The sequence below is a fragment of the Ruditapes philippinarum genome, unplaced genomic scaffold, assembly GCF_026571515.1.
Source record: "Ruditapes philippinarum isolate M1 unplaced genomic scaffold, ASM2657151v2 ctg1759_1_1_1_1, whole genome shotgun sequence".
Taxonomy (NCBI): Eukaryota; Metazoa; Mollusca; class Bivalvia; order Venerida; family Veneridae; genus Ruditapes; species Ruditapes philippinarum.
The window spans coordinates 599,054-613,053 of record NW_026856458.1 but is presented as its reverse complement, the minus strand read 5'-3'; the positions used below and the strand labels follow the sequence as shown (position 1 = coordinate 613,053).

General features: G+C 29.1%; 1 protein-coding gene across 1 annotated transcript in view; it reads right to left on the bottom strand.

Moving 5' to 3' along the window:
• The window catches only part of LOC132746622 (uncharacterized), a 65,379-nt gene extending 57,725 nt beyond the window's left edge, over window positions 1-7,654 (bottom strand). The window contains exon 1 of the mRNA XM_060735834.1: window positions 7,450-7,654. The gene's annotated coding sequence lies outside the window, so the exon portion shown is untranslated. The remainder of the gene's footprint in view (window positions 1-7,449) is intronic.
• Between the last annotated feature and the right edge of the window lie 6,346 nt (window positions 7,655-14,000).

Sequence of the window (14,000 nt, the reverse complement as noted above, 5' to 3'; positions counted from 1 at the left end):
GTTAAAATAAGTGACAGAAATTGCATTAAAATAAAACTTATATGTAATGACATTTCTGAATAACTGTGAGAAAAAAAGTTTAAACTTTTCCTCTTGTTTTGCTTTATATGATTTATATGTTTAAATTCCTCTTTTTCTGTTATTTTTCCTAGTCTTAAAGTTATACAATAAAATAAATGTCATTTATAGTTAAAACACTCAAGGTAATTGTATATGTTTACGTGCTCTGTGCAAAGTCGTAAGAATATTGGTATATTTCAATTATGGCGTCTGTACTGAAGTACCCTTTTAATAACATGGGCCGTTAGTGGTGTAAGTAAATTTATAATTCATCCATGTCCATAATCCAACAGTACGATGTATATTTTATTACTTAATCTTTTGTTCTCAGTTCTCTAATATATTGCAATGATAAAGTGAATTTGTAGACCTCTTGTTACGACATGGTAATTACCCCGCCCCTTAACCCCTACCACACGGTTTATATAAACCCTTCATTTGACTTTCAATATCCTTTTAAAGGTCTGATAATTTTGTTTATTAATTGCTTTAATAAAAAATATCGGAACAATAGCATTATGAATAAATAATTTTGAAATAGTTTTAAATATAAATTACTTACGTTATTTTTAATCAAGTTGTTCGTATTTCCAAGAAAGTATAAATCAATAGATTTCATAGTAGCATAATCAAATATTTTGACAATGTTTTTGATGATTTTCGTAAAATATCCGATACCTTGGAGATATCCAAGTACACATACTGTTATAAGGTCTTTGCTAACAATTTCTTTATGATATATAAAATTACTCAACCGTGTAATGATGGTTGTGATGGTTATTGAAATTATTATCTAGTCTATCATCTATGTTCTATTTTTACCAACGATCTTTACATGATAAATATTTTTAACAATTGAATCTTTGTTCAACTATACATTTGGTATATTTGTACAGTTTGTCGATGATAGTAATTGAACTTGGTTTAAAACAATGTCTTGCATTATGTTATGCTTATGATATTTAAAAACTTCGCATTTTTTCACATAATATAATTATAGTATAGCAATATGATGCTATTTAAGAAGTAATGTATCAAAATTAGAATTTAGTAGTAAATTACACTAACATTAATGAAATAAGTTAATTTTTAGAATTAAATCAAGTTTCTAATTTAATGTTACGGTATTTAAGATAACAGCTTCATCCTACATGCCTTGAAACATAAGAACATCTCATATGGACTCATATTTTAAAACAGAGAAATATACAAACTATAGTAGAACTTAAAGTAAATGCAACTTACTTTACACTTCAAGGAGAAACTGTCCATTTTAAGTTTAAAGTCAAATCTACAGATACAAATCGAAATGTATGGTAAAAATCGCTATATAAACAAATAAAGGAAGTTTGTACTTAACTTTCACTTAACAGTTAATATTTGCTTATATGTTTATTACGGAAATTGATAATGGGAAGCTTAATTGTTGGCCACTTGGAGCACTTATTTTGTTACAATTATATAGATATTAAACACTTTCAACAAAGCAAGGTCCTGTCGCTTCTTGATTGTGACAAAAAAACGAAGGACTTTTCAATATACTTTTTTATATTAATTTTCTTATAAAGGCATTATAGCATATTGGATAGGGAAGCATGAAATCCGATTACCCTAGAAAGTTTTAAATTTACAATGATATATATATATAACATAAGTTTCCTATTCCAAAACTGTACTTCTAAGTATATGTGATGTGTTACGTTGCTGTATTTAATTTGACTCATACTAATGTTTTATCGATAGATTTATTTCCTTCTGACCCAAGTTTTATTACCCTTTAAAGTTTGAAGTTATATAATTTTACTGATCTCTCTATATATAACGATTAGACTTTTTGTGTATCTCGTAGTCCATTTGATTTGACCACAGTTTATTATTAACTTTAATATATTCCACCACATGTAAAAGCTGTCATAATGTCCATCACCTCTATTACACTTGACCAAAGTTTATTACTAATTTCAATATATTCCATCAACTGTAATGTCCATCGCCTTTATAACCGTTAATATTCTGACCTCAGGTTCATTACTTTATTAATTTCTTCTTAGTTAAGTTTTATTGCTTTGTAAATACCGATTTCACTAATTGTGTGGCTCGCAGACCATGGTTTATGACTTTCTATAATGTATTAGAACTGTTGTAATAGCCCAAATGTCCGTGACCTCTGTTATGCCGGTTAATACTCTATGTATATCTGTTGAACTATTTACTAATTGTCATTCGAGTTATTGTCTGAGGCATTCAACTGACAAAACAACGGACCAGTAAGCTGTCTAACTATTTGTTTTTTTATCTAATAAATGATAAAAACCATATTTGATATAACTATAAATAAACTTCCACAGATCAATTTATGGGGGGGAACATATTTTAACATGACCACAAGGTCCGTTACCAAAATAACTTTTAAGGTAAGGGTGATGACAATTTTGCATCTTGTTTAGCAATTATTTGACCAATAATCAATCAAATATTTATAAAGGATGTCCATACTGTCAGTAATCTGATAAAACAATGTTCTGTGTCATTTGTCAAACACCTATAAAGTTCTTATGAAAATTAAGAATAGCTTTATAAGGTTGTTATGTGTAAGAAAGATGCGCATAAAATGTGTTCTGATGAGCTGTGCTATACATCAGCTCATAATTGTGTATAGAAATATAAAAGTACGTTACATTATAAGATAATATAAGGTTTCTTAATGCAATAAGACATTTTAATGTTTAAGTTTTTTTTGAGTGCTCATATCAATTTACATTATTTGAAAAGTCAACCAGTTTCCTAAATGACAAGAAAAAAATAATATGTTACTCTTAAAATAATTTTATTGAATGTATGATATGTGTAGTGCCAAAAAGTGAAAACTGTAAATTAATTAACAATACATTTAACCCACCTTCTGTTTAATCCAACCATTTATATTTCATTTAATTTCTCAACAATGACGTTTTGTCCAATAGGTGAATGCGATATTTGACAATCATTTATTTTGATGATTTGCTCATTTATTTGATGCAAACGTGTGCATACTTTTACAGGTTCATTGTAAACATTTTCCTTAGAGTATAAAGTTACAAAACCATAAGCGAATTGTTTAGATGGTGTACTGAAATATATCATTAGCTTGTCTAGTATCTATTTAATCTTTCAAATAATTTATAGTCTTAGAATTCGACCATTGCTTAACTAGTCACTTGATAATGTCTATAATTTGCCTAAGGTGGTAATTAAATTCTATACGTCTAAAACTATAAAATTTGAAAGCCTTTCAGAAATAAACTGGTACATTTAAAAAAAAACTATAAAAAGATAATAGAAAAAATTAAAGTGTTTTCAGGATAAAAAAAGATATACAATAAATAAGGGAACAAACTTCTATCTTTTGTAACATAATCACGTTACTCAAGTGGGCCATCACTTGAATATAACCTTCTATTCATCATTACACTCTTTTATCATATATTGATAGTGAGCCACTTAACAGGAAACTATTTCAGTTAGAGAAATTAGAGACAAATTTAATAACAAGGAAACGAATTGTGTCTTAGGTAGAAAATGTAAATTATGTAAGGCCAAAAAAGCTCCAAAATGAAATTACTTTTAATTTGTAAAAATCTGTTTTTATAATTGTCATTTAATTTATTATTCTATATTATTTGTAAAAGACGGAAAACAACACGTCAATTAATCGTTTATGACAGATGAGTTATAAAAAGAAAATAAGTAACATAGCTCTAGAAGTCTCTTTTTCTCTAAAACTTTAATAACTGAATGTTGAAATTTAGAGATGCGTTCAAAAATATAGCGATTTACATATTAAAATATATTTTTTACATTTACTACGTAATTATTAAGTTTGAAACTCCGTTATAACATAATATATATTTTAAAGGCCACTTTTTCCTCAAAAATGCCTTTATTTTAAGTGTACTTTCATACTATTAAAAAGATCACTCATTGGCTAAATCCTAGACCTTTTTCATCTGTTGCTTTTTTCAATAAGTACAGTTATAGTGAATAGTATTTTGTAAGTCAAATTACTATTTTGTTTACATTTTGCTACTTTTATGACAATTTATTTTCACAGTTACCGCTACTTTCTTCAGATAACAAACATCTAACATTCACTAAAACCATTATTTAAGTATTATAAAATTCATGATAGCCCTTTCTAAAGATATAACAATTCGTTTGTTTCTGAGGTATAATTTGACTTTAATAGTCTTTCCTTTTACTAGGAACACAATATTGTAAGAAAATAAAATATATCTTCCGTTTAAGTTTCGTATTACCAAGCTTTCTTTAAGAAAAGATAAATGTCCATAAAAACCAAGTTTTAAATTACACAAATACACATTTTACATAAGTTGTAACGATAAGAGAAAATAGTTTTATTTTCAGATGCTTTAGACTTCATAAAAAATACAATATAAACATACATGTTTCAAATATCTACATACATTTATGCTCTTTTCAATAAGCATACGGAAGTGTATGGAAATATGTAAACATAAAGTATACTTAAGGCGTATAGAATAAGAAATGTCTCCTGAATGCAGTTTCCAAAAATTGTGCATGTATTTTTTAAAAAGAAAAATTTCAAAATGCCTGTATGAAATAAATATGTTAGTACACTTCCTTAAGAGCGAATGATGCATGCATGAAAACATGGCTAATTAGTTAAAACTCTGCTAAAATAGCAGCATTCCATTTTGTTCCGGATTATTTGATTCTGTTTACATATAATATTCAAGTATGTTAAATATCAGAACATTCTATGTTCAAATTATTTCAAGAATCGATCGAGATTAAGGAATCAAAATATTCTTTACCGCTTTTTTTAATTAAAAAAAAAACAACAAAAAAACATTTCATTAGATGTAACTGTTTGATATAGTAGGTTCTGTTAAATTAAAGCTTTTTACAAAGTATCGCAATAAAATGGCGTCAAATTGAGATTTTATCATACTAGTGTGGCATCAAGTTTCATTCAAAGTCAATCTATTACATCAGGTTTATGACAGTAAAGATCCGTTCAAATTACATTGTGATTAACCTTGTATGTACGCTTTTAGCTATCAGTTTCTCTACCTGTAATAGGGCTTGTAAGCGAACAGCATGGATCCTGATCAGACTGGTCGCAAACCCATTGTGTTGGTTTTGTCATGACGCGGCTCAATTTTTCTTGTATACAATGTCTGAGTTAAATGAACATTGTACTTCTGTACAATATCGTATCGAAAATAAAGGTTAAGTTCAAACCATATTGCAAATATCAATAGCAATTGTTTCATATTACGTCTAAGAAAAATATTACAAATTAAAAATATTTGATATTTATTAGGATATTTGTTTCTAATGAAGTGTAATGTTATACTAAGCATTTAACTGCAGTTTCTATATCGAAAATATTATTTAGATTGTATTCGAATTTATTTTTCAAATGTTACATTTATAAACGGTTAACATAAAACATATGTCTATTTTATTCAAAATCCCCCTTTTTTACATGATATAAAATCGTCTGTGGTGTGAAATATCAGCATAAATCATCAGCAAACCTCCACATTTGACTAAACTTTCTACCAGTATCATATTACAGATACGTTTAACTGAAATCGTACCTGACAGTGTCATTGCTTTACTTAAAATTTAGGATAAATCGGGTTTTAGATAACAGTAATTATAAGCTCTTTTGAAATCATTAAGATATATAATGTTACATCATGTCAAGTTATATTATGTTGTCATTCTATTGAATTCTCTATAGCATACTGTATGTAATCATGAGTACAGGTTTTTATACATTTTGTAATTATGTTATAGTGTTTGAATTTGTTTTAATATAGCAACATTATTATTTAAAATACATAACAATAAAATGATTTGTATTTAAGATATGTAGAACTTATAGTTTTACATTAAGTCTAATGTCAATCATTCATGTACTATAATTTCCCCTTGTAAACTTTATAATATCTTAAATGATTACAAATGATAACAAATATTAGATGCCCTCCAATTAAATGTACTACTCGTCGAATGTATTTAAGTGTTCATAGCTATAATATCTAATGAATTATTTTAGACGATTTTGTTTTTGTAATACTATCGTCATTTCTCGGAAAAACTATTACATAAAATGTCTCTGTTATTTAACACACATGAAAATTGTTCGTAAACGTAATAAATGTTCCGGAACAAAATATAATTTTGCTATTTTAGAAGGATTTTAACCCTTTAGCAATTAGCAACGTTTAGCAACCTTTAGCAGTCGTTTGCAGATAAATTATTGCTTTATACACAGTTATGTTATATTCTGTTAAATTTACTCATTGGACTGTTCATTTTCTTTCTTTTTATGTGAAAAACCTTTAATTTATTTCGAAATAACATATAATAAATGTCGAGATAATTATATCGATTACTGCATATGGAAGTATTAACTATAGAATGATTAAATAATTATATATGAGAAACCACGGAATAAAATGACATTTGTGATTTTTCTGCTCATACGCATAGTTATAAAAGCGCGACAGCATTCGTCCAAATAGTCTAACACAGACGGGCAATCATAACAGCCATAATTACCCGTATCTTATGTCAATCATCACGCATGTGTAACATAGATCGATTTCGATAAAACAATGTTTGTCTAAAAAGAAATGGGATAAAGTGTAAGGAATGCGTGCACTGTTAGCATAATATATACCATATTTTTGATATTATTCTAGGAAATGAAGATAGCTAGAATTCCTGTTTATCAGTACACTGACCTTTTCATTTCTTTTCAAATGATTAGAATTTGATTGCCTTAGAATATTATATACATGCTTATAAAAGGACTGTATAAAACTGTATAAGGTCAGACTCAACTTATGTTTATGAACGAATATTCATTTTGGTTATATAGCCGCAGTTGGTCCGCAAAACAAGCTTAAAGGTCCTGTAACACAATTTTGTATGGTTTTATATCATACATATGATGCTCAAATTAAGATTTATCAATTTTGTAAGATTCAAAAAAGCATTATTTATAAAGATGATATAAGGATCTTTAAACCATTAACAAACAAATTTCTACGAAAATGACCGACTACAAATCGGACGCGATTTGCGATACCTGTGATTATAAGAAAAAATCCTTCGTTTCGTTTTAAAGGATGTATTATATAATCAATGTTCTATTTAAAAAAAGAATTACTGACAATAATCGCTGCTTGTCAAATGCAAACAGTCACATATGGAATAATTACTACTATCATAAATAGTTTAAGGAACTTTTTAACATATTAAAGTAAATATGTAGAAATGTTTAATGTTTGAATTTCTATATAACAAATATAGGAAAGCATCGGTTAAATTGAAAAATATTCGACTAACCTTGGAGTTTATTTTAGCTATCCATTGTTAATTAAAATATATCGAAATAGCTCTTAAACGCTAGGGTATAACTCAACACGTAACACTTCTTTAAATAACGCATCTAACAGGTATTGAGGTACCCACACTTGTAAAAGTCCTATTGCGAACAATTTATGTAGGATATAAGATTACTTAACCATGAATTGATAACCCTGATGGTGAAAGAAAATTGTTTGCCTGTCTACCATACAATTGTATTTTTGTTAAATTTATATTTTTATATTTATATTTATATTTTTACATCGCATTTTTAAATCGCGTAACATTTGCCGAAGGTAGTTAACTGATACAATAAGAACATAAATGATATGATAAGTGCTATGGTAGTGATAATTGTATGTTTAAGGCAAAATAACTGCTGTTCTTTCATGTGAAAGTTTATAAATTTAGAGAAATTATAAATGTAGAGAAGGAATAATGCTTATCCTGATTATGTATGAAATATGGTCTGCAAAAGATGCTTTTCAAAAAGCATGTATTACCTCATCTGGTCGCCTTTTTTGCGGGACATTCCCATTAAAACAATTGACATAATTATTTAAGATAAAAAATCTATTACGATACTATCATCTTTATGTTACCTGATAAAAAAACCTTTTAGTTTTTGTTGCTAATATAACAATGTATACGTATTCAATAGTTTGACTCATCACCTAAATCATCTGTTTATATGGCATTTTTCATATTTTGACGATCATATTTAATAGAGTCTTGACCCCTTATAAGGATAGCAAGGTAGGTATATATCGTTATACTCGGAAACCCGTAAAGCAAAAGTCTCCAAGATATAGAGAAAGTCTACATGTTTCAATTTTTTTCATTTTGTACATATACGTAAACAACGAATTCTATTTTGCCATTCAACTTAAAATTTTGTTATATTTCATTTGAAATGTTATTTGACGCTTAAGGTATAACGCTAATTTATAACACAAAAAGCTATCGCGTACAAAATAGTCCAAACCTAATAATTCCTAAACCTTTGCTATTACATTTTCCTTTATTGCATCTTGAAATCAGACATTTTAATTTCAAAATGTTTTGAAGATAAACGATGCAGGATGTTTCATTTTTTTCCTGTACAATACAAACAATTAACAAGGAAATAAATCATGTACCGATCATATAATGAAGAATTCAAGTGGACAAAGCCATAAAGGTATTCAGATTATATCTTTATCACATACTTGTTATACGTGTAAAAGGTCCGCAAATCTTCAAACAGTTTCAGTACACAAAGTATCAGACTGAGAAAAAAATGATAAAACTATTTTTTTTAATCGCGTGGTAAATTAAAAGTATGCGAGATTGAAATTATACCGTATTGCAATTGCCAAAAACAATAACAAGCAAACAAGCAAACAAACAAACACTGGCGTCCCTTAAACAACGAAATATATAACAAACTTTTTCGAAATATGTAGCAAAATTGTTTAATTAAATATTCTCACAGTATCACGTTGTAGATGCGTTAAATTGATAATGTACCTGAAAGTGTCATAAAATCTGTCTTAAAATACAATTTATGTTACTTTTGCGTTTATTACTGAACGTATCCGTAGAGTTGACAAAAACAAAAATCTAATAACCCTGACGTGTCAGATTACACTGATAATTTTTATCTCTTTATTTTTTAATTTTATATAACCTTTTACAATATCCCTAAAAACGCCTAAAACGGTAGAAAATGACACGGACTAGATTTGATTGTGTCTGTTAATGAAACGTACCGGACAGTGCAATTTATCGTCACCGAAGCAGAATTTAAAAATCACCAACGAGGCTGTGCATTTGCTTCAAATATAATAGTTAAATTGTCTAGATTAGTTTGCTTTATCAAAATAATAGCTTTAGCTCAACAGACATGGAAAGGAAATGTGCCATGGCATTGGTAACATAAATGTGTTTAGGTATCTATGATAATACGTTTAGTAAAGTCAATATAAAATAAAAAGAAAATGTTTTTGAGAAATGAAAATGATAGCATGTTGGGCATAATTGGCGCTGAATAACAAACTTAGGTATTGAATGAAAGTATCTTCGTATAAATGCGTTAAGAGACACATAACGCTTCCCTTCTTTCTCGGCCGCCTAGCCTTCGCCTCCCTTCTTTCTCCCGGACAGAAGGGGAAAACAAATCAGCCCGAGCTTGTTTTGATGATGATTTGTTGTCTATATCCTATATCTATATATATAAGCATAAATAGTTTTGGAAAGAGTGACAGCGTAGATTTATTGCGTAGATATTTTACCGGAATATATTTAAGTTAGATATATTGCAAAGATTTATTTACAATTTTACAATTTGCGCTGATATATCTGGCATAAATTACAACGACACTGCAGTACAATGTTCCTGTCAAATATTTGCATTTATTAACGTTTTTTATGATGATAATTATAAACGTCTACCGACACTGACAATTAAAGCGTATTTCATTAAAATCTCCGGTTACAATAACAAAATGTATCTCGGTATTCACAGTCTTTTAAGTGCACTTGTGTTCCCAATATCTACAATATTTAAATGCCCATGTTGTTGTAGATATGCTATCATTTTTTATTTCTCAAAAACTTTTAATTTTTGATATCTTGTAATAATTTCAAAAACATTACTCATTTGTCATATAGAAGAACTTTATTAGCAATTAGTATAACAATAGTGTATAAGTATTTTGTGTTATGTAATAAACGATTCATTTCCTTAACATGCAGCTTAATTGATTTCACTGATCTAGAAATTAATGCATGAAGCTCAAAACTAAATTCATTTCTTAATTCTTAGTTTTAGATCAGTTCAGACAGAATTAGAGTGTAATAAAAACTTTGCATAAAGAACTTAACACATAAAGAAAAGAACATGATATATATATATATTGATATAAATGTGGCAACTTAACTGCGCTTTTTATTTGATATATTCCATTGCATATAAACAGTTAAATTCATAAACATCCGAATGACAACTAGAACTAGAACATACCTTTTGAAACATTGGGAATTCACTACAATGCATACAGTGTAGAGATTAATACATTGATATATTGGTTATTGTAAATGTTTAAATCACAGTTCATCACCAAAACTGTTTATATAAAGTTGACATGTACTTGTCATAGATCATTGTTGGAGGATATAGGATCAGTAAACCATCTTGTTCAAACACTTGATCGACATAGCCCAAACATGGTGATCGTCTTGTTTGAGTTGTAAAATTGTACCAATAATACTTCAGATGCTTGTATTAATTAAGAACTTATAGCACCTATTTTGTTAACTATTATAAAGGTCATGATAAACGATTGACCGTGCGTATTTATACAGAGTAGTTTATTTGACTGGCATTGTTATACAATGCTAAAGTAAAGATTTGGCTGAGATTACATATAAGAAAAAAGATGATTGTGAAATTCAGGTCAAGTATAATCAATTGATCCAAAACCAGCGTTGACTATGAAACATTACATTTTAGTTTCAGTGGAATATGAAAATACAACAATTGGTTTTCTAACAGTAAAGAGTCTGGTCAGACTGCACGTTATTTCGAGCTGGCCTGGCTGTATACTGGTCGCAAAAGCGAAATAGTTTCGGCCCAAACAGCAAAGAAGAAAGGTGTAGAACGATTTTTCTTTTGCAGCAGTCGAATCACAGAATCAAGCATACATTGGTTTCTTACTGCGTTGTCTGCAGGTATTTATTACTTCTCCAGACATCATGAATTGTACATCTTATCTAAATCTTGTGCAATCATCTAAAGTGATGGTCCAGTGAATTAGGAAGAACAAATCAAGTGACACCATTGCAACTAACACATGTACGAGCATGTAGTAAAGTCCTAAAAATGTTAACAACTTCTTTTTAAATCTATTGCCCAACCTTTGAATATCACATTTACATGCATGGAGTAAATATAATGCTCCTGATTTTATTTAAAAGACGCACCGTTTCCTATTCAATTAGTGAGTTTTATGATTCAGCGTTGAGTCCATTTAATTAATTAACCTCTTTGTATCCTTCTGTGAACAGTGTTTATGATCCGTGACAATTGTGTACAATACGTAAAATATTAACTGTGATATATACAAGGGTGCAACCAATAGATGTACAGATCGCTTTTAAGTACGTTGTTTACTAAAGATTCACATTTGTTTGAGAAGATAAATGATATGATATAATAATATTATCTAGCTTTTAAATCTAATGTACTAAAGTATGATGAAAACATTAGGGCTTTATTTTTTTCCTTATTTTCATCGAACTCTGGAGACCCAATAGTAAAATCTATCATGCCTTTTAAACTGAAAGGTTGGTACTTTTTGTTATTGTTTTTTTTTCTGTATTAACCAGTATCCGGGTTTGTAAGTTTATATCTACTGTGGAACCTTTCATCCGAACTCGTCCGGAACAGAAGAAAAGTTCGGATTAGAAAGGTTTCCGGATTAGAAGGGTTTAATACATGTTTGTTCATGTTATTGGCAGAATAGTTTAAGGAAAGAAAACTGCAATGCATTTGAAATTGCAATTATATAAATATTCTATTTTTGCAATCTATTATCGTTCATTAAACATAAGAAATATGTTTATTAAACATGTGAATACAAAAATAAATAAATAAAAATAGATAATAGTGGAGCCTTGCTAATCCGAACCCTTCTAATCCGGAATCCTTTCTTATCCGAACGAAGTGTCCGGTCCCGATATTTTTTCGTTCTATTTTCAATAGTAAAAAACCTTTCGGATCCGGAACCTGTCTACTCCGAATTCCGGACGAGTTTTTCATTTTTTTATTCTTATTTACTCTAAAATTAACCTCTGGGATTGGAACAGATTTTGCCAAATGTCGGTTGAAGGGACTGGAATATATTTGCGAGACCTGTATACGATTTGATTTAGGTCTGAGCTAAAATCTTTTAGTTTCAAGCATTTATTCACTCCATTTTCCCTAATTAATAATAAATATTGTGCAGAATGATAGAAATGGAAATTGTTTCATCGTTTTCCACTCTTTAATCGGGAAAAAAATCGTGCCAAAATCGAGTATTGATATAATTCTTGAGTATGTTTCTTTGTTATCTTTTGCATTTTTTTTTCTTTTTAGAAATGTTATGCCTCCTTTAACAATAACTAATCGGAACACGTTTATTTTCTTTGTCTTTCACTATATTGTTACAAGTGAAAATTTAAATGGTAATCTTGGCTATGATTTAGCTTTTCTTTAAAATGCATTTAATAAGATATAACATAGTGGTTTGATACTGATTTATAGAACCATTTGTCACGGTTCAGAACTGTTCACTATTTTGGGGAGAAGATAAGCGACCGGATAGCTCAGTCGGTGGAGCCGCGGTACGGTATTCCGTGGGCCGAGGGTTCGAGTCCCTAGCCTGACGGATGTACATCTCCACCACGTTGGCAAAGCTCTCTTTCAAACAAGAAATGTTGACTAATCAAATTATATATTAACACATTGTACAACTGATTTAGGCAATTTCTAGTAGAAAGAAAATCTAAGAAGTTAAAGAAAAAACAAACTAGTTGAATACCTAATGTTGTGAGTTATAAACCATGAATACACCTTTACAATTCACACCTGTTGCAAATATATTTCTACATATCTAGGAGGTTGTTATTATTTCTCTGAATATTCCTTTTTGTACTTCGATGTACATTGAGTTGAAAAAGGCTACATATTTCAATTTATCACACACCCGTGCCGATTTTGGGACTCCGTAAAAAATGGTATTGCACGACCGTGCATATATTTTGACGTGACGTCATTAGCGTTATACAAGCATAGTGTAAAGACGCGCTAAATGTTAGCGTTAAACTAAAGGCGTGTCAATGAAAATTGACTCTTATTTCACTTTAAACGGTGTTTATTTTGGGTATGTGATAAATAGAATATTAAATTCGTGTAAGTTCATTACTGAATTTATTGCACTCGTTGAATAAAATAATATTATCCTCGCCAGAGGCTCGCATAATATAATTTTATTCAACTCGTGCAATAAATTCAGTATTGAACTTACACTCATTCAATATCCTCTATTTATCAAATTTTTAACATATTGTAAAACTAATTTATTCAGTTGAAAATTTTTTTATCAGAAATGGACATGCACCCGTAACAGTTCTGATCTGAATACGTAAGTTAAATAAAAATAACTTGTTCAAACACTTGAGATAAAGCATACACACAATTTATTGTAGTACTTGACTTTTATCACACAATACTTCAACAAGAAATTAATCACATAACACTTATTTGTAAATCATAATATACTGCTCTGATAAGGTAAAGACCTATTGAAGACAACAAACAAATATATTTTCTTTTACGATAGAGATAACTTAATATTCTACAAATAGAAGTACGAACAACGGGAACATATTTTTTAATAGATTATATAACTAATACATCAGCCCTTACTATTTAATGTAGATTGTCTTAATAAGACTGGTCTAGCTCTGGTGACGTAGCTCATTCACTCCGTTCCGGTAGGTAGCTT